Genomic DNA, 25,138 nt, shown 5'->3' on the forward strand with positions numbered 1-25,138 from the left:
CTGCATGTAAATAATTGGAATGTGCAGTGGGATTTTTGTGAATTCGGCGCAAGGCTGATCTTTCCGACATAGGTTTGAGAATCTTATGGGAACACTTGTACTGTTTCTAAATTAAGTGTAGTGGTGGGAGGAGGGTACTTCCTGCGCATTACAGCACGCTTGCCAATTGTGGCTGCTAATCGTTTGCTCGTATCTGCCTTGACACATTTTCTGACTGTGAATTATTCCACTTGCATGGCAGTGTGCGCATGTTGGTGTGTTAAAAATTCTGGAGGCGCTGGGTATCGATCCCAGTACCTCTCGCATGCTAAGCGAGCGCTCTACCATCTGAGCTACGCCCCCAGCTGACGAACTGCGCTACATACAGCCATATCAATGACACAGACCTTTGCACTCCAATTATTCCGCCGACAAACACTACTCTCAATGTGTCTGTGAGGGTGTCTTTCAGGTTTCCTGCATTCTGTCTCGAATCGTAGTTGGCCAAAATCAAAGTGGCACGCACGACGTCGAAAATAGCGTTCGGCCAACGCTCTGAGGTAGACGAAAGTGTTGTTCACTCTCTAGACTTCATTGAGGTTAGGCCGTTTTACCTAAGGCAGATTTGCACTCGATGACACCTCGACAACAGCCGGTCCTCACATTTACGTCTTGCTCTCCTTACGTCAGTATACGAGTCTGTGACGCTGGCTTTGCAACATCTTGCGTGCCCTTAGGCTCGCCGCGACCAACACTTACCACGCACTGACCACAAAACATGGAGGCGCCGGGACTTGAACCCGGGACCTTTCACATGCAAAGCGAACGCTCTACCAACTGAGCAACGCCCCCAAGCACAACCAAGCTGCGCTGTTCCCCATTCTTTACTACTCTTATGTGCACGGACACGATGGTTGGTTGGTTTGCAGGGGTGAAGGGACCAGAGTACAAAGGCGCGGACACGTTCATATACACAAGAGTTCCAAGTAGTTTCGATGCTCTGGTATTACGACTGCAAATTCCGTCCGTTTTTAACGTCTTAAATTGAAGGGGCAGTCACAAGTTGCTCCGTTTTCACTCCATGTCGACAATCACACAGCACCTGAGGTAACAAGCACATCTGAAGCCCCATTGTGCACTCGACTGTTCATGCCAACTCACTGCCTCGCACTTTACTACTGTGTACCACTCTTGTCGTCCAACTGCAAAAGACTGGGCCACAACAAGTTTCCGCGTCTCCATTGCACTGCGCAAACTACGAAACGCTCCCCAAACATGGCACTCTCCCATGCAGACGACTTTTCCGACTTTACACGACGAACACGCAACGCTCACGCTAGTGACACCCTTATTTAGAGCTTGACGTCGCGCCCAAGCGAGTGAGCACATTTCGCCTACGTCTTAGGCCGCCCACCTAGTGTGGCTGCTCGGTGTCTGCAGGCAGCGAGGGGCTGCAAGCTTCCCGTATTCGCGCCTATGTCGCCTCTGCTTGCTTGTCAGAGACAGAGTATCGCAAAACGTACAACTCACTCCATGAATTGATTGCTACGGCATCTGTCATCAGCAGTCACAACTAGCAACACCAGTAGCAGCCGACTGCATGTAAATAATTGGAATGTGCAGTGGGATTTTTGTGAATTCGGCGCAAGGCTGATCTTTCCGACATAGGTTTGAGAATCTTATGGGAACACTTGTACTGTTTCTAAATTAAGTGTAGTGGTGGGAGGAGGGTACTTCCTGCGCATTACAGCACGCTTGCCAATTGTGGCTGCTAATCGTTTGCTCGTATCTGCCTTGACACATTTTCTGACTGTGAATTATTCCACTTGCATGGCAGTGTGCGCATGTTGGTGTGTTAAAAATTCTGGAGGCGCTGGGTATCGATCCCAGTACCTCTCGCATGCTAAGCGAGCGCTCTACCATCTGAGCTACGCCCCCAGCTGACGAACTGCGCTACATACAGCCATATCAATGACACAGACCTTTGCACTCCAATTATTCCGCCGACAAACACTACTCTCAATGTGTCTGTGAGGGTGTCTTTCAGGTTTCCTGCATTCTGTCTCGAATCGTAGTTGGCCAAAATCAAAGTGGCACGCACGACGTCGAAAATAGCGTTCGGCCAACGCTCTGAGGTAGACGAAAGTGTTGTTCACTCTCTAGACTTCATTGAGGTTAGGCCGTTTTACCTAAGGCAGATTTGCACTCGATGACACCTCGACAACAGCCGGTCCTCACATTTACGTCTTGCTCTCCTTACGTCAGTATACGAGTCTGTGACGCTGGCTTTGCAACATCTTGCGTGCCCTTAGGCTCGCCGCGACCAACACTTACCACGCACTGACCACAAAACATGGAGGCGCCGGGACTTGAACCCGGGACCTTTCACATGCAAAGCGAACGCTCTACCAACTGAGCAACGCCCCCAAGCACAACCAAGCTGCGCTGTTCCCCATTCTTTACTACTCTTATGTGCACGGACACGATGGTTGGTTGGTTTGCAGGGGTGAAGGGACCAGAGTACAAAGGCGCGGACACGTTCATATACACAAGAGTTCCAAGTAGTTTCGATGCTCTGGTATTACGACTGCAAATTCCGTCCGTTTTTAACGTCTTAAATTGAAGGGGCAGTCACAAGTTGCTCCGTTTTCACTCCATGTCGACAATCACACAGCACCTGAGGTAACAAGCACATCTGAAGCCCCATTGTGCACTCGACTGTTCATGCCAACTCACTGCCTCGCACTTTACTACTGTGTACCACTCTTGTCGTCCAACTGCAAAAGACTGGGCCACAACAAGTTTCCGCGTCTCCATTGCACTGCGCAAACTACGAAACGCTCCCCAAACATGGCACTCTCCCATGCAGACGACTTTTCCGACTTTACACGACGAACACGCAACGCTCACGCTAGTGACACCCTTATTTAGAGCTTGACGTCGCGCCCAAGCGAGTGAGCACATTTCGCCTACGTCTTAGGCCGCCCACCTAGTGTGGCTGCTCGGTGTCTGCAGGCAGCGAGGGGCTGCAAGCTTCCCGTATTCGCGCCTATGTCGCCTCTGCTTGCTTGTCAGAGACAGAGTATCGCAAAACGTACAACTCACTCCATGAATTGATTGCTACGGCATCTGTCATCAGCAGTCACAACTAGCAACACCAGTAGCAGCCGACTGCATGTAAATAATTGGAATGTGCAGTGGGATTTTTGTGAATTCGGCGCAAGGCTGATCTTTCCGACATAGGTTTGAGAATCTTATGGGAACACTTGTACTGTTTCTAAATTAAGTGTAGTGGTGGGAGGAGGGTACTTCCTGCGCATTACAGCACGCTTGCCAATTGTGGCTGCTAATCGTTTGCTCGTATCTGCCTTGACACATTTTCTGACTGTGAATTATTCCACTTGCATGGCAGTGTGCGCATGTTGGTGTGTTAAAAATTCTGGAGGCGCTGGGTATCGATCCCAGTACCTCTCGCATGCTAAGCGAGCGCTCTACCATCTGAGCTACGCCCCCAGCTGACGAACTGCGCTACATACAGCCATATCAATGACACAGACCTTTGCACTCCAATTATTCCGCCGACAAACACTACTCTCAATGTGTCTGTGAGGGTGTCTTTCAGGTTTCCTGCATTCTGTCTCGAATCGTAGTTGGCCAAAATCAAAGTGGCACGCACGACGTCGAAAATAGCGTTCGGCCAACGCTCTGAGGTAGACGAAAGTGTTGTTCACTCTCTAGACTTCATTGAGGTTAGGCCGTTTTACCTAAGGCAGATTTGCACTCGATGACACCTCGACAACAGCCGGTCCTCACATTTACGTCTTGCTCTCCTTACGTCAGTATACGAGTCTGTGACGCTGGCTTTGCAACATCTTGCGTGCCCTTAGGCTCGCCGCGACCAACACTTACCACGCACTGACCACAAAACATGGAGGCGCCGGGACTTGAACCCGGGACCTTTCACATGCAAAGCGAACGCTCTACCAACTGAGCAACGCCCCCAAGCACAACCAAGCTGCGCTGTTCCCCATTCTTTACTACTCTTATGTGCACGGACACGATGGTTGGTTGGTTTGCAGGGGTGAAGGGACCAGAGTACAAAGGCGCGGACACGTTCATATACACAAGAGTTCCAAGTAGTTTCGATGCTCTGGTATTACGACTGCAAATTCCGTCCGTTTTTAACGTCTTAAATTGAAGGGGCAGTCACAAGTTGCTCCGTTTTCACTCCATGTCGACAATCACACAGCACCTGAGGTAACAAGCACATCTGAAGCCCCATTGTGCACTCGACTGTTCATGCCAACTCACTGCCTCGCACTTTACTACTGTGTACCACTCTTGTCGTCCAACTGCAAAAGACTGGGCCACAACAAGTTTCCGCGTCTCCATTGCACTGCGCAAACTACGAAACGCTCCCCAAACATGGCACTCTCCCATGCAGACGACTTTTCCGACTTTACACGACGAACACGCAACGCTCACGCTAGTGACACCCTTATTTAGAGCTTGACGTCGCGCCCAAGCGAGTGAGCACATTTCGCCTACGTCTTAGGCCGCCCACCTAGTGTGGCTGCTCGGTGTCTGCAGGCAGCGAGGGGCTGCAAGCTTCCCGTATTCGCGCCTATGTCGCCTCTGCTTGCTTGTCAGAGACAGAGTATCGCAAAACGTACAACTCACTCCATGAATTGATTGCTACGGCATCTGTCATCAGCAGTCACAACTAGCAACACCAGTAGCAGCCGACTGCATGTAAATAATTGGAATGTGCAGTGGGATTTTTGTGAATTCGGCGCAAGGCTGATCTTTCCGACATAGGTTTGAGAATCTTATGGGAACACTTGTACTGTTTCTAAATTAAGTGTAGTGGTGGGAGGAGGGTACTTCCTGCGCATTACAGCACGCTTGCCAATTGTGGCTGCTAATCGTTTGCTCGTATCTGCCTTGACACATTTTCTGACTGTGAATTATTCCACTTGCATGGCAGTGTGCGCATGTTGGTGTGTTAAAAATTCTGGAGGCGCTGGGTATCGATCCCAGTACCTCTCGCATGCTAAGCGAGCGCTCTACCATCTGAGCTACGCCCCCAGCTGACGAACTGCGCTACATACAGCCATATCAATGACACAGACCTTTGCACTCCAATTATTCCGCCGACAAACACTACTCTCAATGTGTCTGTGAGGGTGTCTTTCAGGTTTCCTGCATTCTGTCTCGAATCGTAGTTGGCCAAAATCAAAGTGGCACGCACGACGTCGAAAATAGCGTTCGGCCAACGCTCTGAGGTAGACGAAAGTGTTGTTCACTCTCTAGACTTCATTGAGGTTAGGCCGTTTTACCTAAGGCAGATTTGCACTCGATGACACCTCGACAACAGCCGGTCCTCACATTTACGTCTTGCTCTCCTTACGTCAGTATACGAGTCTGTGACGCTGGCTTTGCAACATCTTGCGTGCCCTTAGGCTCGCCGCGACCAACACTTACCACGCACTGACCACAAAACATGGAGGCGCCGGGACTTGAACCCGGGACCTTTCACATGCAAAGCGAACGCTCTACCAACTGAGAAACGCCCCCAAGCACAACCAAGCTGCGCTGTTCCCCATTCTTTACTACTCTTATGTGCACGGACACGATGGTTGGTTGGTTTGCAGGGGTGAAGGGACCAGAGTACAAAGGCGCGGACACGTTCATATACACAAGAGTTCCAAGTAGTTTCGATGCTCTGGTATTACGACTGCAAATTCCGTCCGTTTTTAACGTCTTAAATTGAAGGGGCAGTCACAAGTTGCTCCGTTTTCACTCCATGTCGACAATCACACAGCACCTGAGTTAACAAGCACATCTGAAGCCCCATTGTGCACTCGACTGTTCATGCCAACTCACTGCCTCGCACTTTACTACTGTGTACCACTCTTGTCGTCCAACTGCAAAAGACTGGGCCACAACAAGTTTCCGCGTCTCCATTGCACTGCGCAAACTACGAAACGCTCCCCAAACATGGCACTCTCCCATGCAGACGACTTTTCCGACTTTACACGACGAACACGCAACGCTCACGCTAGTGACACCCTTATTTAGAGCTTGACGTCGCGCCCAAGCGAGTGAGCACATTTCGCCTACGTCTTAGGCCGCCCACCTAGTGTGGCTGCTCGGTGTCTGCAGGCAGCGAGGGGCTGCAAGCTTCCCGTATTCGCGCCTATGTCGCCTCTGCTTGCTTGTCAGAGACAGAGTATCGCAAAACGTACAACTCACTCCATGAATTGATTGCTACGGCATCTGTCATCAGCAGTCACAACTAGCAACACCAGTAGCAGCCGACTGCATGTAAATAATTGGAATGTGCAGTGGGATTTTTGTGAATTCGGCGCAAGGCTGATCATACCGACATAGGTTTGAGAATCTTATGGGAACACTTGTACTGTTTCTAAATTAAGTGTAGTGGTGGGAGGAGGGTACTTCCTGCGCATTACAGCACGCTTGCCAATTGTGGCTGCTAATCGTTTGCTCGTATCTGCCTTGACACATTTTCTGACTGTGAATTATTCCACTTGCATGGCAGTGTGCGCATGTTGGTGTGTTAAAAATTCTGGAGGCGCTGGGTATCGATCCCAGTACCTCTCGCATGCTAAGCGAGCGCTCTACCATCTGAGCTACGCCCCCAGCTGACGAACTGCGCTACATACAGCCATATCAATGACACAGACCTTTGCACTCCAATTATTCCGCCGACAAACACTACTCTCAATGTGTCTGTGAGGGTGTCTTTCAGGTTTCCTGCATTCTGTCTCGAATCGTAGTTGGCCAAAATCAAAGTGGCACGCACGACGTCGAAAATAGCGTTCGGCCAACGCTCTGAGGTAGACGAAAGTGTTGTTCACTCTCTAGACTTCATTGAGGTTAGGCCGTTTTACCTAAGGCAGATTTGCACTCGATGACACCTCGACAACAGCCGGTCCTCACATTTACGTCTTGCTCTCCTTACGTCAGTATACGAGTCTGTGACGCTGGCTTTGCAACATCTTGCGTGCCCTTAGGCTCGCCGCGACCAACACTTACCACGCACTGACCACAAAACATGGAGGCGCCGGGACTTGAACCCGGGACCTTTCACATGCAAAGCGAACGCTCTACCAACTGAGCAACGCCCCCAAGCACAACCAAGCTGCGCTGTTCCCCATTCTTTACTACTCTTATGTGCACGGACACGATGGTTGGTTGGTTTGCAGGGGTGAAGGGACCAGAGTACAAAGGCGCGGACACGTTCATATACACAAGAGTTCCAAGTAGTTTCGATGCTCTGGTATTACGACTGCAAATTCCGTCCGTTTTTAACGTCTTAAATTGAAGGGGCAGTCACAAGTTGCTCCGTTTTCACTCCATGTCGACAATCACACAGCACCTGAGGTAACAAGCACATCTGAAGCCCCATTGTGCACTCGACTGTTCATGCCAACTCACTGCCTCGCACTTTACTACTGTGTACCACTCTTGTCGTCCAACTGCAAAAGACTGGGCCACAACAAGTTTCCGCGTCTCCATTGCACTGCGCAAACTACGAAACGCTCCCCAAACATGGCACTCTCCCATGCAGACGACTTTTCCGACTTTACACGACGAACACGCAACGCTCACGCTAGTGACACCCTTATTTAGAGCTTGACGTCGCGCCCAAGCGAGTGAGCACATTTCGCCTACGTCTTAGGCCGCCCACCTAGTGTGGCTGCTCGGTGTCTGCAGGCAGCGAGGGGCTGCAAGCTTCCCGTATTCGCGCCTATGTCGCCTCTGCTTGCTTGTCAGAGACAGAGTATCGCAAAACGTACAACTCACTCCATGAATTGATTGCTACGGCATCTGTCATCAGCAGTCACAACTAGCAACACCAGTAGCAGCCGACTGCATGTAAATAATTGGAATGTGCAGTGGGATTTTTGTGAATTCGGCGCAAGGCTGATCTTTCCGACATAGGTTTGAGAATCTTATGGGAACACTTGTACTGTTTCTAAATTAAGTGTAGTGGTGGGAGGAGGGTACTTCCTGCGCATTACAGCACGCTTGCCAATTGTGGCTGCTAATCGTTTGCTCGTATCTGCCTTGACACATTTTCTGACTGTGAATTATTCCACTTGCATGGCAGTGTGCGCATGTTGGTGTGTTAAAAATTCTGGAGGCGCTGGGTATCGATCCCAGTACCTCTCGCATGCTAAGCGAGCGCTCTACCATCTGAGCTACGCCCACAGCTGACGAACTGCGCTACATACAGCCATATCAATGACACAGACCTTTGCACTCCAATTATTCCGCCGACAAACACTACTCTCAATGTGTCTGTGAGGGTGTCTTTCAGGTTTCCTGCATTCTGTCTCGAATCGTAGTTGGCCAAAATCAAAGTGGCACGCACGACGTCGAAAATAGCGTTCGGCCAACGCTCTGAGGTAGACGAAAGTGTTGTTCACTCTCTAGACTTCATTGAGGTTAGGCCGTTTTACCTAAGGCAGATTTGCACTCGATGACACCTCGACAACAGCCGGTCCTCACATTTACGTCTTGCTCTCCTTACGTCAGTATACGAGTCTGTGACGCTGGCTTTGCAACATCTTGCGTGCCCTTAGGCTCGCCGCGACCAACACTTACCACGCACTGACCACAAAACATGGAGGCGCCGGGACTTGAACCCGGGACCTTTCACATGCAAAGCGAACGCTCTACCAACTGAGCAACGCCCCCAAGCACAACCAAGCTGCGCTGTTCCCCATTCTTTACTACTCTTATGTGCACGGACACGATGGTTGGTTGGTTTGCAGGGGTGAAGGGACCAGAGTACAAAGGCGCGGACACGTTCATATACACAAGAGTTCCAAGTAGTTTCGATGCTCTGGTATTACGACTGCAAATTCCGTCCGTTTTTAACGTCTTAAATTGAAGGGGCAGTCACAAGTTGCTCCGTTTTCACTCCATGTCGACAATCACACAGCACCTGAGGTAACAAGCACATCTGAAGCCCCATTGTGCACTCGACTGTTCATGCCAACTCACTGCCTCGCACTTTACTACTGTGTACCACTCTTGTCGTCCAACTGCAAAAGACTGGGCCACAACAAGTTTCCGCGTCTCCATTGCACTGCGCAAACTACGAAACGCTCCCCAAACATGGCACTCTCCCATGCAGACGACTTTTCCGACTTTACACGACGAACACGCAACGCTCACGCTAGTGACACCCTTATTTAGAGCTTGACGTCGCGCCCAAGCGAGTGAGCACATTTCGCCTACGTCTTAGGCCGCCCACCTAGTGTGGCTGCTCGGTGTCTGCAGGCAGCGAGGGGCTGCAAGCTTCCCGTATTCGCGCCTATGTCGCCTCTGCTTGCTTGTCAGAGACAGAGTATCGCAAAACGTACAACTCACTCCATGAATTGATTGCTACGGCATCTGTCATCAGCAGTCACAACTAGCAACACCAGTAGCAGCCGACTGCATGTAAATAATTGGAATGTGCAGTGGGATTTTTGTGAATTCGGCGCAAGGCTGATCTTTCCGACATAGGTTTGAGAATCTTATGGGAACACTTGTACTGTTTCTAAATTAAGTGTAGTGGTGGGAGGAGGGTACTTCCTGCGCATTACAGCACGCTTGCCAATTGTGGCTGCTAATCGTTTGCTCGTATCTGCCTTGACACATTTTCTGACTGTGAATTATTCCACTTGCATGGCAGTGTGCGCATGTTGGTGTGTTAAAAATTCTGGAGGCGCTGGGTATCGATCCCAGTACCTCTCGCATGCTAAGCGAGCGCTCTACCATCTGAGCTACGCCCCCAGCTGACGAACTGCGCTACATACAGCCATATCAATGACACAGACCTTTGCACTCCAATTATTCCGCCGACAAACACTACTCTCAATGTGTCTGTGAGGGTGTCTTTCAGGTTTCCTGCATTCTGTCTCGAATCGTAGTTGGCCAAAATCAAAGTGGCACGCACGACGTCGAAAATAGCGTTCGGCCAACGCTCTGAGGTAGACGAAAGTGTTGTTCACTCTCTAGACTTCATTGAGGTTAGGCCGTTTTACCTAAGGCAGATTTGCACTCGATGACACCTCGACAACAGCCGGTCCTCACATTTACGTCTTGCTCTCCTTACGTCAGTATACGAGTCTGTGACGCTGGCTTTGCAACATCTTGCGTGCCCTTAGGCTCGCCGCGACCAACACTTACCACGCACTGACCACAAAACATGGAGGCGCCGGGACTTGAACCCGGGACCTTTCACATGCAAAGCGAACGCTCTACCAACTGAGAAACGCCCCCAAGCACAACCAAGCTGCGCTGTTCCCCATTCTTTACTACTCTTATGTGCACGGACACGATGGTTGGTTGGTTTGCAGGGGTGAAGGGACCAGAGTACAAAGGCGCGGACACGTTCATATACACAAGAGTTCCAAGTAGTTTCGATGCTCTGGTATTACGACTGCAAATTCCGTCCGTTTTTAACGTCTTAAATTGAAGGGGCAGTCACAAGTTGCTCCGTTTTCACTCCATGTCGACAATCACACAGCACCTGAGGTAACAAGCACATCTGAAGCCCCATTGTGCACTCGACTGTTCATGCCAACTCACTGCCTCGCACTTTACTACTGTGTACCACTCTTGTCGTCCAACTGCAAAAGACTGGGCCACAACAAGTTTCCGCGTCTCCATTGCACTGCGCAAACTACGAAACGCTCCCCAAACATGGCACTCTCCCATGCAGACGACTTTTCCGACTTTACACGACGAACACGCAACGCTCACGCTAGTGACACCCTTATTTAGAGCTTGACGTCGCGCCCAAGCGAGTGAGCACATTTCGCCTACGTCTTAGGCCGCCCACCTAGTGTGGCTGCTCGGTGTCTGCAGGCAGCGAGGGGCTGCAAGCTTCCCGTATTCGCGCCTATGTCGCCTCTGCTTGCTTGTCAGAGACAGAGTATCGCAAAACGTACAACTCACTCCATGAATTGATTGCTACGGCATCTGTCATCAGCAGTCACAACTAGCAACACCAGTAGCAGCCGACTGCATGTAAATAATTGGAATGTGCAGTGGGATTTTTGTGAATTCGGCGCAAGGCTGATCTTTCCGACATAGGTTTGAGAATCTTATGGGAACACTTGTACTGTTTCTAAATTAAGTGTAGTGGTGGGAGGAGGGTACTTCCTGCGCATTACAGCACGCTTGCCAATTGTGGCTGCTAATCGTTTGCTCGTATCTGCCTTGACACATTTTCTGACTGTGAATTATTCCACTTGCATGGCAGTGTGCGCATGTTGGTGTGTTAAAAATTCTGGAGGCGCTGGGTATCGATCCCAGTACCTCTCGCATGCTAAGCGAGCGCTCTACCATCTGAGCTACGCCCCCAGCTGACGAACTGCGCTACATACAGCCATATCAATGACACAGACCTTTGCACTCCAATTATTCCGCCGACAAACACTACTCTCAATGTGTCTGTGAGGGTGTCTTTCAGGTTTCCTGCATTCTGTCTCGAATCGTAGTTGGCCAAAATCAAAGTGGCACGCACGACGTCGAAAATAGCGTTCGGCCAACGCTCTGAGGTAGACGAAAGTGTTGTTCACTCTCTAGACTTCATTGAGGTTAGGCCGTTTTACCTAAGGCAGATTTGCACTCGATGACACCTCGACAACAGCCGGTCCTCACATTTACGTCTTGCTCTCCTTACGTCAGTATACGAGTCTGTGACGCTGGCTTTGCAACATCTTGCGTGCCCTTAGGCTCGCCGCGACCAACACTTACCACGCACTGACCACAAAACATGGAGGCGCCGGGACTTGAACCCGGGACCTTTCACATGCAAAGCGAACGCTCTACCAACTGAGAAACGCCCCCAAGCACAACCAAGCTGCGCTGTTCCCCATTCTTTACTACTCTTATGTGCACGGACACGATGGTTGGTTGGTTTGCAGGGGTGAAGGGACCAGAGTACAAAGGCGCGGACACGTTCATATACACAAGAGTTCCAAGTAGTTTCGATGCTCTGGTATTACGACTGCAAATTAGGTCCGTTTTTAACGTCTTAAATTGAAGGGGCAGTCACAAGTTGCTCCGTTTTCACTCCATGTCGACAATCACACAGCACCTGAGGTAACAAGCACATCTGAAGCCCCATTGTGCACTCGACTGTTCATGCCAACTCACTGCCTCGCACTTTACTACTGTGTACCACTCTTGTCGTCCAACTGCAAAAGACTGGGCCACAACAAGTTTCCGCGTCTCCATTGCACTGCGCAAACTACGAAACGCTCCCCAAACATGGCACTCTCCCATGCAGACGACTTTTCCGACTTTACACGACGAACACGCAACGCTCACGCTAGTGACACCCTTATTTAGAGCTTGACGTCGCGCCCAAGCGAGTGAGCACATTTCGCCTACGTCTTAGGCCGCCCACCTAGTGTGGCTGCTCGGTGTCTGCAGGCAGCGAGGGGCTGCAAGCTTCCCGTATTCGCGCCTATGTCGCCTCTGCTTGCTTGTCAGAGACAGAGTATCGCAAAACGTACAACTCACTCCATGAATTGATTGCTACGGCATCTGTCATCAGCAGTCACAACTAGCAACACCAGTAGCAGCCGACTGCATGTAAATAATTGGAATGTGCAGTGGGATTTTTGTGAATTCGGCGCAAGGCTGATCTTTCCGACATAGGTTTGAGAATCTTATGGGAACACTTGTACTGTTTCTAAATTAAGTGTAGTGGTGGGAGGAGGGTACTTCCTGCGCATTACAGCACGCTTGCCAATTGTGGCTGCTAATCGTTTGCTCGTATCTGCCTTGACACATTTTCTGACTGTGAATTATTCCACTTGCATGGCAGTGTGCGCATGTTGGTGTGTTAAAAATTCTGGAGGCGCTGGGTATCGATCCCAGTACGTCTCGCATGCTAAGCGAGCGCTCTACCATCTGAGCTACGCCCACAGCTGACGAACTGCGCTACATACAGCCATATCAATGACACAGACCTTTGCACTCCAATTATTCCGCCGACAAACACTACTCTCAATGTGTCTGTGAGGGTGTCTTTCAGGTTTCCTGCATTCTGTCTCGAATCGTAGTTGGCCAAAATCAAAGTGGCATGCACGACGTCGAAAATAGCGTTCGGCCAACGCTCTGAGGTAGACGAAAGTGTTGTTCACTCTCTAGACTTCATTGAGGTTAGGCCGTTTTACCTAAGGCAGATTTGCACTCGATGACACCTCGACAACAGCCGGTCCTCACATTTACGTCTTGCTCTCCTTACGTCAGTATACGAGTCTGTGACGCTGGCTTTGCAACATCTTGCGTGCCCTTAGGCTCGCCGCGACCAACACTTACCACGCACTGACCACAAAACATGGAGGCGCCGGGACTTGAACCCGGGACCTTTCACATGCAAAGCGAACGCTCTACAAACTGAGCTACGCCCCCAAGCACAACCAAGCTGCGCTGTTCCCCATTCTTTACTACTCTTATGTGCACGGACACGATGGTTGGTTGGTTTGCAGGGGTGAAGGGACCAGAGTACAAAGGCGCGGACACGTTCATATACACAAGAGTTCCAAGTAGTTTCGATGCTCTGGTATTACGACTGCAAATTCCGTCCGTTTTTAACGTCTTAAATTGAAGGGGCAGTCACAAGTTGCTCCGTTTTCACTCCATGTCGACAATCACACAGCACCTGAGGTAACAAGCACATCTGAAGCCCCATTGTGCACTCGACTGTTCATGCCAACTCACTGCCTCGCACTTTACTACTGTGTACCACTCTTGTCGTCCAACTGCAAAAGACTGGGCCACAACAAGTTTCCGCGTCTCCATTGCACTGCGCAAACTACGAAACGCTCCCCAAACATGGCACTCTCCCATGCAGACGACTTTTCCGACTTTACACGACGAACACGCAACGCTCACGCTAGTGACACCCTTATTTAGAGCTTGACGTCGCGCCCAAGCGAGTGAGCACATTTCGCCTACGTCTTAGGCCGCCCACCTAGTGTGGCTGCTCGGTGTCTGCAGGCAGCGAGGGGCTGCAAGCTTCCCGTATTCGCGCCTATGTCGCCTCTGCTTGCTTGTCAGAGACAGAGTATCGCAAAACGTACAACTCACTCCATGAATTGATTGCTACGGCATCTGTCATCAGCAGTCACAACTAGCAACACCAGTAGCAGCCGACTGCATGTAAATAATTGGAATGTGCAGTGGGATTTTTGTGAATTCGGCGCAAGGCTGATCTTTCCGACATAGGTTTGAGAATCTTATGGGAACACTTGTACTGTTTCTAAATTAAGTGTAGTGGTGGGAGGAGGGTACTTCCTGCGCATTACAGCACGCTTGCCAATTGTGGCTGCTAATCGTTTGCTCGTATCTGCCCTGACACATTTTCTGACTGTGAATTATTCCACTTGCATGGCAGTGTGCGCATGTTGGTGTGTTAAAAATTCTGGAGGCGCTGGGTATCGATCCCAGTACCTCTCGCATGCTAAGCGAGCGCTCTACCATCTGAGCTACGCCCCCAGCTGACTAACTGCGCTACATACAGCCATATCAATGACACAGACCTTTGCACTCCAATTATTCCGCCGACAAACACTACTCTCAATGTGTCTGTGAGGGTGTCTTTCAGGTTTCCTGCATTCTGTCTCGAATCGTAGTTGGCCAAAATCAAAGTGGCACGCACGACGTCGAAAATAGCGTTCGGCCAACGCTCCGAGGTAGACGAAAGTGTTGTTCACTCTCTAGACTTCATTGAGGTTAGGCCGTTTTACCTAAGGCAGATTTGCACTCGATGACACCTCGACAACAGCCGGTCCTCACATTTACGTCTTGCTCTCCTTACGTCAGTATACGAGTCTGTGACGCTGGCTTTGCAACATCTTGCGTGCCCTTAGGCTCGCCGCGACCAACACTTACCACGCACTGACCACAAAACATGGAGGCGCCGGGGCTTGAACCCGGGACCTTTCACATGCAAAGCGAACGCTCTACCAACTGAGCTACGCCCCCAAGCACAACCAAGCTGCGCTGTTCCCCATTCTTTACTACTCTTATGTGCACGGACACGATGGTTGGTTGGTTTGCAGGGGTGAAGGGACCAGAGTATAAAGGCGCGGACACGTTCATATACACAAGAGTTCCAAGTAGTTTCGATGCTCTGGTATTACGACTGCAAATTCCGTCCGTTTTTAACGTCTTAAATTGAAGGGGCAGTCACAAGTTGCTCCGTTTTCACTCCATGTCGACAATCACACAGCACCTGAGGTAACAAGCACATCTGAAGCCCCATTGTGCACTAGACTGTTCATGCCAACTCACTGCCTCGCACTTTACTACTGTGTACCACTCTTGTCGTCCAACTGCAAAAGACTGGGCCACAACAAGTTTCCGCGTCTCCATTGCACTGCGCAAACTACGAAACGCTCCCCAAACATGGCACTCTCCCATGCAGACGACTTTTCCGACTTTACACGACGAACACGCAACGCTCACGCTAGTGACACCCTTATTTATAGCTTGACGTCTCGCCCAAGCGAGTGAGCACATTTCGAATACGTCTTAGGCCGCCCACCTAGTGTGGCTGCTCGGTGTCTGCAGGCAGCGAGGGGCTGCAAGCTTCCCGTATTCGCGCCTATGTCGCCTCTGCTTGCTTGTCAGAGACAGAGTATCGCAAAACGTACAACTCACTCCATTTCTTGATTGCTGCGGCATCTGTCATCAGCAGTCACAACTAGCAACACCAGTAGCAGCCGACTGCATGTAAATAATTGGAATGTGCAGTGGGATTTTTGTGAATTCGGCGCAAGGCTGATCTTTCCGACATAGGTTTGAGAATCTTATGGGAACACTTGTACTGTTTCTAAATTAAGTGTAGTGGTGGGAGGAGGGTACTTCCTGCGCATTACAGCACGCTTGCCAATTGTGGCTGCTAATCGTTTGCTCGTATCTGCCTTGACACATTTTCTGACTGTGAATTATTCCACTTGCATGGCAGTGTGCGCATGTTGGTGTGTTAAAAATTCTGGAGGCGCTGGGTATCGATCCCAGTACCTCTCGCATGCTAAGCGAGCGCTCTACCATCTGAGCTACACCCCCAGCCGACGAACTGCGCTACATACAGCCATATCAATGACACAGACCTTTGCACTCCAATTATTCCGCCGACAAACACTACTCTCAATGTGTCTGTGAGGGTGTCTTTCAGGTTTCCTGCATTCTGTCTCGAATCGTAGTTGGCCAAAATCAAAGTGGCACGCACGACGTCGAAAATAGCGTTCGGCCAACGCTCTGAGGTAGACGAAAGTGTTGTTCACTCTCTAGACTTCATTGAGGTTAGGCCGTTTTACCTAAGGCAGATTTGCACTCGATGACACCTCGACAACAGCCGGTCCTCACATTTACGTCTTGCTCTCCTTACGTCAGTATACGAGTCTGTGACGCTGGCTTTGCAACATCTTGCGTGCCCTTAGGCTCGCCGCGACCAACACTTACCACGCACTGACCACAAAACATGGAGGCGCCAGGACTTGAACCCGGGACCTTTCACATGCAAAGCGAACGCTCTACCAACTGAGCTACGCCCCCAAGCACAACCAAGCTGCGCTGTTCCCCATTCTTTACTACTCTTATGTGCACGGACACGATGGTTGGTTGGTTTGCAGGGGTGAAGGGACCAGAGTACAAAGGCGCGGACACGTTCATATACACAAGAGTTCCAAGTAGTTTCGATGCTCTGGTATTACGACTGCAAATTCCGTCCGTTTTTAACGTCTTAAATTGAAGGGGCAGTCACAAGTTGCTCCGTTTTCACTCCATGTCGACAATCACACAGCACCTGAGGTAACAAGCACATCTGAAGCCCCATTGTGCACTAGACTGTTCATGCCAACTCACTGCCTCGCACTTTACTACTGTGTACCACTCTTGTCGTCCAACTGCAAAAGACTGGGCCACAACAAGTTTCCGCGTCTCCATTGCACTGCGCAAACTACGAAACGCTCCCCAAACATGGCACTCTCCCATGCAGACGACTTTTCCGACTTTACACGACGAACACGCAACGCTCACGCTAGTGACACCCTTATTTATAGCTTGACGTCTCGCCCAAGCGAGTGAGCACATTTCGCCTACGTCTTAGGCCGCCCACCTAGTGTGGCTGCTCGGTGTCTGCAGGCAGCGAGGGGCTGCAAGCTTCCCGTATTCGCGCCTATGTCGCCTCTGCTTGCTTGTCAGAGACAGAGTATCGCAAAACGTACAACTCACTCCATGAATTGATTGCTACGGCATCTGTCATCAGCAGTCACAACTAGCAACACCAGTAGCAGCCGACTGCATGTAAATAATTGGAATGTGCAGTGGGATTTTTGTGAATTCGGCGCAAGGCTGATCTTTCCGACATAGGTTTGAGAATCTTATGGGAACACTTGTACTGTTTCTAAATTAAGTGTAGTGGTGGGAGGAGGGTACTTCCTGCGCATTACAGCACGCTTGCCAATTGTGGCTGCTAATCGTTTGCTCGTATCTGCCTTGACACATTTTCTGACTGTGAATTATTCCACTTGCATGGCAGTGTGCGCATGTTGGTGTGTTAAAAATTCTGGAGGCGCTGGGTATCGATCCCAGTACCTCTCGCATGCTAAGCGAGCGCTCTACCATCTGAGCTACGCCCCCAGCTGACGAACTGCGCTACATACAGCCATATCAATGACACAGACCTTTGCACTCCAATTATTCCGCCGACAAACACTACTCTCAATGTGTCTGTGAGGGTGTCTTTCAGGTTTCCTGCATTCTGTCTCGAATCGTAGTTGGCCAAAATCAAAGTGGCACGCACGACGTCGAAAATAGCGTTCGGCCAACGCTCTGAGGTAGACGAAAGTGTTGTTCACTCTCTAGACTTCATTGAGGTTAGGCCGTTTTACCTAAGGCAGATTTGCACTCGATGACACCTCGACAACAGCCGGTCCTCACATTTACGTCTTGCTCTCCTTACGTCAGTATACGAGTCTGTGACGCTGGCTTTGCAACATCTTGCGTGCCCTTAGGCTCGCCGCGACCAACACTTACCACGCACTGACCACAAAACATGGAGGCGCCGGGACTTGAACCCGGGACCTTTCACATGCAAAGCGAACGCTCTACCAACTGAGCTACGCCCCCAAGCACAACCAAGCTGCGCTGTTCCCCATTCTTTACTACTCTTATGTGCACGGACACGATGGTTGGTTGGTTTGCAGGGGTGAAGGGACCAGAGTACAAAGGCGCGGACACGTTCATATACACAAGAGTTCCAAGTAGTTTCGATGCTCTGGTATTACGACTGCAAATTCCGTCCGTTTTTAACGTCTTAAATTGAAGGGGCAGTCACAAGTTGCTCCGTTTTCACTCCATGTCGACAATCACACAGCACCTGAGGTAACAAGCACATCTGAAGCCCCATTGTGCACTCGACTGTTCATGCCAACTCACTGCCTCGCACTTTACTACTGTGTACCACTCTTGTCGTCCAACTGCAAAAGACTGGGCCACAACAAGTTTCCGCGTGTCCATTGCACTGCGCAAACTACGAAACGCTCCCCAAACATGGCACTCTCCCATGCAGACGACTTTTCCGACTTTACACGACGAACACGCAACGCTCACGCTAGTGACACCCTTATTTAGAGCTTGACGTCGCGCCCAAGCGAGTGAGCACATTTCGCCTACGTCTTAGGCCGCCCACCTAGTGTGGCTGCTCGGTGTCTGCAGGCAGCGAGGGGCTGCAAGCTTCCCGTATTCGCGCCTATGTCGCCTCTGCTTGCTTGTCAGAGACAGAGTATCGCAAAACGTACAACTCACTCCATTTCTTGATTGCTACGGCATCTGTCATCAGCAGTCACAACTAGCAACACCAGTAGCAGCCGACTGCATGTAAATAATTGGAATGTGCAGTGGGATTTTTGTGAATTCGGCGCAAGGCTGATCTTTCCGACATAGGTTTGAGAATCTTATGGGAACACTTGTACTGTTTCTAAATTAAGTGTAGTGGTGGGAGGAGGGTACTTCCTGCGCATTACAGCACGCTTGCCAATTGTGGCTGCTAATCGTTTGCTCGTATCTGCCTTGACACATTTTCTGACTGTGAATTATTCCACTTGCATGGCAGTGTGCGCATGTTGGTGTGTTAAAAATTCTGGAGGCGCTGGGTATCGATCCCAGTACCTCTCGCATGCTAAGCGAGCGCTCTACCATCTGAGCTACGCCCCCAGCTGACGAACTGCGCTACATACAGCCATATCAATGACACAGACCTTTGCACTCCAATTATTCCGCCGACAAACACTACTCTCAATGTGTCTGTGAGGGTGTCTTTCAGGTTTCCTGCATTCTGTCTCGAATCGTAGTTGGCCAAAATCAAAGTGGCACGCACGACGTCGAAAATAGCGTTCGGCCAACGCTCTGAGGTAGACGAAAGTGTTGTTCACTCTCTAGACTTCATTGAGGTTAGGCCGTTTTACCTAAGGCAGATTTGCACTCGATGACACCTCGACAACAGCCGGTCCTCACATTTACGTCTTGCTCTCCTTACGTCAGTATACGAGTCTGTGACGCTGGCTTTGCAACATCTTGCGTGCCCTTAGGCTCGCCGCGACCAACACTTACCACGCACTGACCACAAAACATGGAGGCGCCGGGACTTGAACCCGGGACCTTTCACATGCAAAGCGAACGCTCTACCAACTGAGCTACGCCCCCAAGCACAACCAAGCTGCGCTGTTCCCCATTCTTTACTACTCTTATGTGCACGGACACGATGGTTGGTTGGTTTGCAGGGGTGAAGGGACCAGAGTACAAAGGCGCGGACACGTTCATATACACAAGAGTTCCAAGTAGTTTCGATGCTCTGGTATTACGACTGCAAATTCCGTCCGTTTTTAACGTCTTAAATTGAAGGGGCAGTCACAAGTTGCTCCGTTTTCACTCCATGTCGACAATCACACAGCACCTGAGGTAACAAGCACATCTGAAGCCCCATTGTGCACTCGACTGTTCATGCCAACTCACTGCCTCGCACTTTACTACTGTGTACCACTCTTGTCGTCCAACTGCAAAAGACTGGGCCACAACAAGTTTCCGCGTCTCCATTGCACTGCGCAAACTACGAAACGCTCCCCAAACATGGCACTCTCCCATGCAGACGACTTTTCCGACTTTACACGACGAACACGCAACGCTCACGCTAGTGACACCCTTATTTAGAGCTTGACGTCGCGCCCAAGCGAGTGAGCACATTTCGCCTACGTCTTAGGCCGCCCACCTAGTGTGGCTGCTCGGTGTCTGCAGGCAGCGAGGGGCTGCAAGCTTCCCGTATTCGCGCCTATGTCGCCTCTGCTTGCTTGTCAGAGACAGAGTATCGCAAAACGTACAACTCACTCCATGAATTGATTGCTACGGCATCTGTCATCAGCAGTCACAACTAGCAACACCAGTAGCAGCCGACTGCATGTAAATAATTGGAATGTGCAGTGGGATTTTTGTGAATTCGGCGCAAGGCTGATCTTTCCGACATAGGTTTGAGAATCTTATGGGAACACTTGTACTGTTTCTAAATTAAGTGTAGTGGTGGGAGGAGGGTACTTCCTGCGCATTACAGCACGCTTGCCAATTGTGGCTGCTAATCGTTCGCTCGTATCTGCCCTGACACATTTTCTGACTGTGAATTATTCCACTTGCATGGCAGTGTGCGCATGTTGGTGTGTTAAAAATTCTGGAGGCGCTGGGTATCGATCCCAGTACCTCTCGCATGCTAAGCGAGCGCTCTACCATCTGAGCTACGCCCCCAGCTGACGAACTGCGCTACATACAGCCATATCAATGACACAGACCTTTGCACTCCAATTATTCCGCCGACAAACACTACTCTCAATGTGTCTGTGAGGGTGTCTTTCAGGTTTCCTGCATTCTGTCTCGAATCGTAGTTGGCCAAAATCAAAGTGGCACGCACGACGTCGAAAATAGCGTTCGGCCAACGCTCTGAGGTAGACGAAAGTGTTGTTCACTCTCTAGACTTCATTGAGGTTAGGCCGTTTTACCTAAGGCAGATTTGCACTCGATGACACCTCGACAACAGCCGGTCCTCACATTAACGTCTTGCTCTCCTTACGTCAGTATACGAGTCTGTGACGCTGGCTTTGCAACATCTTGCGTGCCCTTAGGCTCGCCGCGACCAACACTTACCACGCACTGACCACAAAACATGGAGGCGCCGGGACTTGAACCCGGGACCTTTCACATGCAAAGCGAACGCTCTACCAACTGAGCTACGCCCCCAAGCACAACCAAGCTGCGCTGTTCCCCATTCTTTACTACTCTTATGTGCACGGACACGATGGTTGGTTGGTTTGCAGGGGTGAAGGGACCAGAGTACAAAGCCGCGGACACGTTCATATACACAAGAGTTCCAAGTAGTTTCGATGCTCTGGTATTACGACTGCAAATTCCGTCCGTTTTTAACGTCTTAAATTGAAGGGGCAGTCACAAGTTGCTCCGTTTTCACTCCATGTCGACAATCACACAGCACCTGAGGTAACAAGCACATCTGAAGCCCCATTGTGCACTCGACTGTTCATGCCAACTCACTGCCTCGCACTTTACTACTGTGTACCACTCTTGTCGTCCAACTGCAAAAGACTGGGCCACAACAAGTTTCCGCGTCTCCATTGCACTGCGCAAACTACGAAACGCTCCCCAAACATGGCACTCTCCCATGCAGACGACTTTTCCCACTTTACACGACGAACACGCAACGCTCACGCTAGTGACACCCTTATTTAGAGCTTGACGTCGCGCCCAAGCGAGTGAGCACATTTCGCCTACGTCTTAGGCCGCCCACCTAGTGTGGCTGCTCGGTGTCTGCAGGCAGCGAGGGGCTGCAAGCTTCCCGTATTCGCGCCTATGTCGCCTCTGCTTGCTTGTCAGAGACAGAGTATCGCAAAACGTACAACTCACTCCATGAATTGATTGCTACGGCATCTGTCATCAGCAGTCACAACTAGCAACACCAGTAGCAGCCGACTGCATGTAAATAATTGGAATGTGCAGTGGGATTTTTGTGAATTCGGCGCAAGGCTGATCTTTCCGACATAGGTTTGAGAATCTTATGGGAACACTTGTACTGTTTCTAAATTAAGTGTAGTGGTGGGAGGAGGGTACTTCCTGCGCATTACAGCACGCTTGCCAATTGTGGCTGCTAATCGTTTGCTCGTATCTGCCTTGACACATTTTCTGACTGTGAATTATTCCACTTGCATGGCAGTGTGCGCATGTTGGTGTGTTAAAAATTCTGGAGGCGCTGGGTATCGATCCCAGTACCTCTCGCATGCTAAGCGAGCGCTCTACCATCTGAGCTACGCCCACAGCTGACGAACTGCGCTACATACAGCCATATCAATGACACAGACCTTTGCACTCCAATTATTCCGCCGACAAACACTACTCTCAATGTGTCTGTGAGGGTGTCTTTCAGGTTTCCTGCATTCTGTCTCGAATCGTAGTTGGCCAAAATCAAAGTGGCACGCACGACGTCGAAAATAGCGTTCGGCCAACGCTCTGAGGTAGACGAAAGTGTTGTTCACTCTCTAGACTTCATTGAGGTTAGGCCGTTTTACCTAAGGCAGATTTGCACTCGATGACACCTCGACAACAGCCGGTCCTCACATTTACGTCTTGCTCTCCTTACGTCAGTATACGAGTCTGTGACGCTGGCTTTGCAACATCTTGCGTGCCCTTAGGCTCGCCGCGACCAACACTTACCACGCACTGACCACAAAACATGGAGGCGCCGGGACTTGAACCCGGGACCTTTCACATGCAAAGCGAACGCTCTACCAACTGAGCTACGCCCCCAAGCACAACCAAGCTGCGCTGTTCCCCATTCTTTACTACTCTTATGTGCACGGACACGATGGTTGGTTGGTTTGCAGGGGTGAAGGGACCAGAGTACAAAGGCGCGGACACGTTCATATACACAAGAGTTCCAAGTAGTTTCGATGCTCTGGTATTACGACTGCAAATTCCGTCCGTTTTTAACGTCTTAAATTGAAGGGGCAGTCACAAGTTGCTCCGTTTTCACTCCATGTCGACAATCACACAGCACCTGAGGTAACAAGCACATCTGAAGCCCCATTGTGCACTCGACTGTTCATGCCAACTCACTGCCTCGCACTTTACTACTGTGTACCACTCTTGTCGTCCAACTGCAAAAGACTGGGCCACAACAAGTTTCCGCGTCTCCATTGCACTGCGCAAACTACGAAACGCTCCCCAAACATGGCACTCTCCCATGCAGACGACTTTTCCGACTTTACACGACGAACACGCAACGCTCACGCTAGTGACACCCTTATTTAGAGCTTGACGTCGCGCCCAAGCGAGTGAGCACATTTCGCCTACGTCTTAGGCCGCCCACCTAGTGTGGCTGCTCGGTGTCTGCAGGCAGCGAGGGGCTGCAAGCTTCCCGTATTCGCGCCTATGTCGCCTCTGCTTGCTTGTCAGAGACAGAGTATCGCAAAACGTACAACTCACTCCATGAATTGATTCCTACGGCATCTGTCATCAGCAGTCACAACTAGCAACACCAGTAGCAGCCGACTGCATGTAAATAATTGGAATGTGCAGTGGGATTTTTGTGAATTCGGCGCAAGGCTGATCTTTCCGACATAGGTTTGAGAATCTTATGGGAACACTTGTACTGTTTCTAAATTAAGTGTAGTGGTGGGAGGAGGGTACTTCCTGCGCATTACAGCACGCTTGCCAATTGTGGCTGCTAATCGTTCGCTCGTATCTGCCCTGACACATTTTCTGACTGTGAATTATTCCACTTGCATGGCAGTGTGCGCATGTTGGTGTGTTAAAAATTCTGGAGGCGCTGGGTATCGATCCCAGTACCTCTCGCATGCTAAGCGAGCGCTCTACCATCTGAGCTACGCCCCCAGCTGACGAACTGCGCTACATACAGCCATATCAATGACACAGACCTTTGCACTCCAATTATTCCGCCGACAAACACTACTCTCAATGTGTCTGTGAGGGTGTCTTTCAGGTTTCCTGCATTCTGTCTCGAATCGTAGTTGGCCAAAATCAAAGTGGCACGCACGACGTCGAAAATAGCGTTCGGCCAACGCTCTGAGGTAGACGAAAGTGTTGTTCACTCTCTAGACTTCATTGAGGTTAGGCCGTTTTACCTAAGGCAGATTTGCACTCGATGACACCTCGACAACAGCCGGTCCTCACATTAACGTCTTGCTCTCCTTACGTCAGTATACGAGTCTGTGACGCTGGCTTTGCAACATCTTGCGTGCCCTTAGGCTCGCCGCGACCAACACTTACCACGCACTGACCACAAAACATGGAGGCGCCGGGACTTGAACCCGGGACCTTTCACATGCAAAGCGAACGCTCTACCAACTGAGCTACGCCCCCAAGCACAACCAAGCTGCGCTGTTCCCCATTCTTTACTACTCTTATGTGCACGGACACGATGGTTGGTTGGTTTGCAGGGGTGAAGGGACCAGAGTACAAAGCCGCGGACACGTTCATATACACAAGAGTTCCAAGTAGTTTCGATGCTCTGGTATTACGACTGCAAATTCCGTCCGTTTTTAACGTCTTAAATTGAAGGGGCAGTCACAAGTTGCTCCGTTTTCACTCCATGTCGACAATCACACAGCACCTGAGGTAACAAGCACATCTGAAGCCCCATTGTGCACTCGACTGTTCATGCCAACTCACTGCCTCGCACTTTACTACTGTGTACCACTCTTGTCGTCCAACTGCAAAAGACTGGGCCACAACAAGTTTCCGCGTCTCCATTGCACTGCGCAAACTACGAAACGCTCCCCAAACATGGCACTCTCCCATGCAGACGACTTTTCCCACTTTACACGACGAACACGCAACGCTCACGCTAGTGACACCCTTATTTAGAGCTTGACGTCGCGCCCAAGCGAGTGAGCACATTTCGCCTACGTCTTAGGCCGCCCACCTAGTGTGGCTGCTCGGTGTCTGCAGGCAGCGAGGGGCTGCAAGCTTCCCGTATTCGCGCCTATGTCGCCTCTGCTTGCTTGTCAGAGACAGAGTATCGCAAAACGTACAACTCACTCCA

At 50.5% G+C, this 25,138-nt stretch overlaps 31 non-coding genes across 31 annotated transcripts; all 31 read right to left on the reverse strand.

Annotated features, from left to right (window-relative positions):
- Positions 1-269: 269 nt before the first annotated feature.
- Trnaa-agc (transfer RNA alanine (anticodon AGC)) lies at positions 270-342 on the reverse strand. The gene has a single exon. It is a non-coding gene; the product is annotated as a tRNA-Ala (tRNA).
- Positions 343-758: 416 nt separating this feature from the next.
- Trnaa-ugc (transfer RNA alanine (anticodon UGC)) lies at positions 759-831 on the reverse strand. The gene has a single exon. It is a non-coding gene; the product is annotated as a tRNA-Ala (tRNA).
- A 1,013-nt stretch (positions 832-1,844) lies between these two features.
- Positions 1,845-1,917, reverse strand: Trnaa-agc (transfer RNA alanine (anticodon AGC)). The gene has a single exon. It is a non-coding gene; the product is annotated as a tRNA-Ala (tRNA).
- A 416-nt stretch (positions 1,918-2,333) lies between these two features.
- On the reverse strand, positions 2,334-2,406 carry Trnaa-ugc (transfer RNA alanine (anticodon UGC)). Its single transcript has one exon. It is a non-coding gene; the product is annotated as a tRNA-Ala (tRNA).
- A 1,013-nt stretch (positions 2,407-3,419) lies between these two features.
- Trnaa-agc (transfer RNA alanine (anticodon AGC)) lies at positions 3,420-3,492 on the reverse strand. Its single transcript has one exon. It is a non-coding gene; the product is annotated as a tRNA-Ala (tRNA).
- Positions 3,493-3,908: 416 nt separating this feature from the next.
- Positions 3,909-3,981, reverse strand: Trnaa-ugc (transfer RNA alanine (anticodon UGC)). The gene has a single exon. It is a non-coding gene; the product is annotated as a tRNA-Ala (tRNA).
- A 1,013-nt stretch (positions 3,982-4,994) lies between these two features.
- Positions 4,995-5,067, reverse strand: Trnaa-agc (transfer RNA alanine (anticodon AGC)). The gene has a single exon. It is a non-coding gene; the product is annotated as a tRNA-Ala (tRNA).
- Positions 5,068-5,483: 416 nt separating this feature from the next.
- On the reverse strand, positions 5,484-5,556 carry Trnaa-ugc (transfer RNA alanine (anticodon UGC)). Its single transcript has one exon. It is a non-coding gene; the product is annotated as a tRNA-Ala (tRNA).
- A 1,013-nt stretch (positions 5,557-6,569) lies between these two features.
- Trnaa-agc (transfer RNA alanine (anticodon AGC)) lies at positions 6,570-6,642 on the reverse strand. The gene has a single exon. It is a non-coding gene; the product is annotated as a tRNA-Ala (tRNA).
- Positions 6,643-7,058: 416 nt separating this feature from the next.
- Positions 7,059-7,131, reverse strand: Trnaa-ugc (transfer RNA alanine (anticodon UGC)). The gene has a single exon. It is a non-coding gene; the product is annotated as a tRNA-Ala (tRNA).
- Positions 7,132-8,144: 1,013 nt separating this feature from the next.
- Positions 8,145-8,217, reverse strand: Trnaa-agc (transfer RNA alanine (anticodon AGC)). Its single transcript has one exon. It is a non-coding gene; the product is annotated as a tRNA-Ala (tRNA).
- A 416-nt stretch (positions 8,218-8,633) lies between these two features.
- Trnaa-ugc (transfer RNA alanine (anticodon UGC)) lies at positions 8,634-8,706 on the reverse strand. Its single transcript has one exon. It is a non-coding gene; the product is annotated as a tRNA-Ala (tRNA).
- Positions 8,707-9,719: 1,013 nt separating this feature from the next.
- On the reverse strand, positions 9,720-9,792 carry Trnaa-agc (transfer RNA alanine (anticodon AGC)). Its single transcript has one exon. It is a non-coding gene; the product is annotated as a tRNA-Ala (tRNA).
- A 416-nt stretch (positions 9,793-10,208) lies between these two features.
- Trnaa-ugc (transfer RNA alanine (anticodon UGC)) lies at positions 10,209-10,281 on the reverse strand. The gene has a single exon. It is a non-coding gene; the product is annotated as a tRNA-Ala (tRNA).
- A 1,013-nt stretch (positions 10,282-11,294) lies between these two features.
- On the reverse strand, positions 11,295-11,367 carry Trnaa-agc (transfer RNA alanine (anticodon AGC)). Its single transcript has one exon. It is a non-coding gene; the product is annotated as a tRNA-Ala (tRNA).
- A 416-nt stretch (positions 11,368-11,783) lies between these two features.
- Trnaa-ugc (transfer RNA alanine (anticodon UGC)) lies at positions 11,784-11,856 on the reverse strand. The gene has a single exon. It is a non-coding gene; the product is annotated as a tRNA-Ala (tRNA).
- A 1,502-nt stretch (positions 11,857-13,358) lies between these two features.
- Positions 13,359-13,431, reverse strand: Trnaa-ugc (transfer RNA alanine (anticodon UGC)). Its single transcript has one exon. It is a non-coding gene; the product is annotated as a tRNA-Ala (tRNA).
- Positions 13,432-14,444: 1,013 nt separating this feature from the next.
- Positions 14,445-14,517, reverse strand: Trnaa-agc (transfer RNA alanine (anticodon AGC)). The gene has a single exon. It is a non-coding gene; the product is annotated as a tRNA-Ala (tRNA).
- Positions 14,518-14,933: 416 nt separating this feature from the next.
- On the reverse strand, positions 14,934-15,006 carry Trnaa-ugc (transfer RNA alanine (anticodon UGC)). Its single transcript has one exon. It is a non-coding gene; the product is annotated as a tRNA-Ala (tRNA).
- Positions 15,007-16,019: 1,013 nt separating this feature from the next.
- On the reverse strand, positions 16,020-16,092 carry Trnaa-agc (transfer RNA alanine (anticodon AGC)). The gene has a single exon. It is a non-coding gene; the product is annotated as a tRNA-Ala (tRNA).
- Positions 16,093-16,508: 416 nt separating this feature from the next.
- On the reverse strand, positions 16,509-16,581 carry Trnaa-ugc (transfer RNA alanine (anticodon UGC)). The gene has a single exon. It is a non-coding gene; the product is annotated as a tRNA-Ala (tRNA).
- A 1,013-nt stretch (positions 16,582-17,594) lies between these two features.
- Positions 17,595-17,667, reverse strand: Trnaa-agc (transfer RNA alanine (anticodon AGC)). Its single transcript has one exon. It is a non-coding gene; the product is annotated as a tRNA-Ala (tRNA).
- A 416-nt stretch (positions 17,668-18,083) lies between these two features.
- Positions 18,084-18,156, reverse strand: Trnaa-ugc (transfer RNA alanine (anticodon UGC)). The gene has a single exon. It is a non-coding gene; the product is annotated as a tRNA-Ala (tRNA).
- A 1,013-nt stretch (positions 18,157-19,169) lies between these two features.
- On the reverse strand, positions 19,170-19,242 carry Trnaa-agc (transfer RNA alanine (anticodon AGC)). Its single transcript has one exon. It is a non-coding gene; the product is annotated as a tRNA-Ala (tRNA).
- A 416-nt stretch (positions 19,243-19,658) lies between these two features.
- Positions 19,659-19,731, reverse strand: Trnaa-ugc (transfer RNA alanine (anticodon UGC)). The gene has a single exon. It is a non-coding gene; the product is annotated as a tRNA-Ala (tRNA).
- A 1,013-nt stretch (positions 19,732-20,744) lies between these two features.
- On the reverse strand, positions 20,745-20,817 carry Trnaa-agc (transfer RNA alanine (anticodon AGC)). The gene has a single exon. It is a non-coding gene; the product is annotated as a tRNA-Ala (tRNA).
- Positions 20,818-21,233: 416 nt separating this feature from the next.
- Trnaa-ugc (transfer RNA alanine (anticodon UGC)) lies at positions 21,234-21,306 on the reverse strand. The gene has a single exon. It is a non-coding gene; the product is annotated as a tRNA-Ala (tRNA).
- A 1,013-nt stretch (positions 21,307-22,319) lies between these two features.
- Trnaa-agc (transfer RNA alanine (anticodon AGC)) lies at positions 22,320-22,392 on the reverse strand. The gene has a single exon. It is a non-coding gene; the product is annotated as a tRNA-Ala (tRNA).
- A 416-nt stretch (positions 22,393-22,808) lies between these two features.
- Trnaa-ugc (transfer RNA alanine (anticodon UGC)) lies at positions 22,809-22,881 on the reverse strand. Its single transcript has one exon. It is a non-coding gene; the product is annotated as a tRNA-Ala (tRNA).
- Positions 22,882-23,894: 1,013 nt separating this feature from the next.
- Positions 23,895-23,967, reverse strand: Trnaa-agc (transfer RNA alanine (anticodon AGC)). Its single transcript has one exon. It is a non-coding gene; the product is annotated as a tRNA-Ala (tRNA).
- A 416-nt stretch (positions 23,968-24,383) lies between these two features.
- On the reverse strand, positions 24,384-24,456 carry Trnaa-ugc (transfer RNA alanine (anticodon UGC)). The gene has a single exon. It is a non-coding gene; the product is annotated as a tRNA-Ala (tRNA).
- Positions 24,457-25,138: the final 682 nt, after the last annotated feature.

This window comes from Schistocerca serialis, chromosome 10 (assembly GCF_023864345.2).
Source record: "Schistocerca serialis cubense isolate TAMUIC-IGC-003099 chromosome 10, iqSchSeri2.2, whole genome shotgun sequence".
Taxonomy (NCBI): Eukaryota; Metazoa; Arthropoda; class Insecta; order Orthoptera; family Acrididae; genus Schistocerca; species Schistocerca serialis.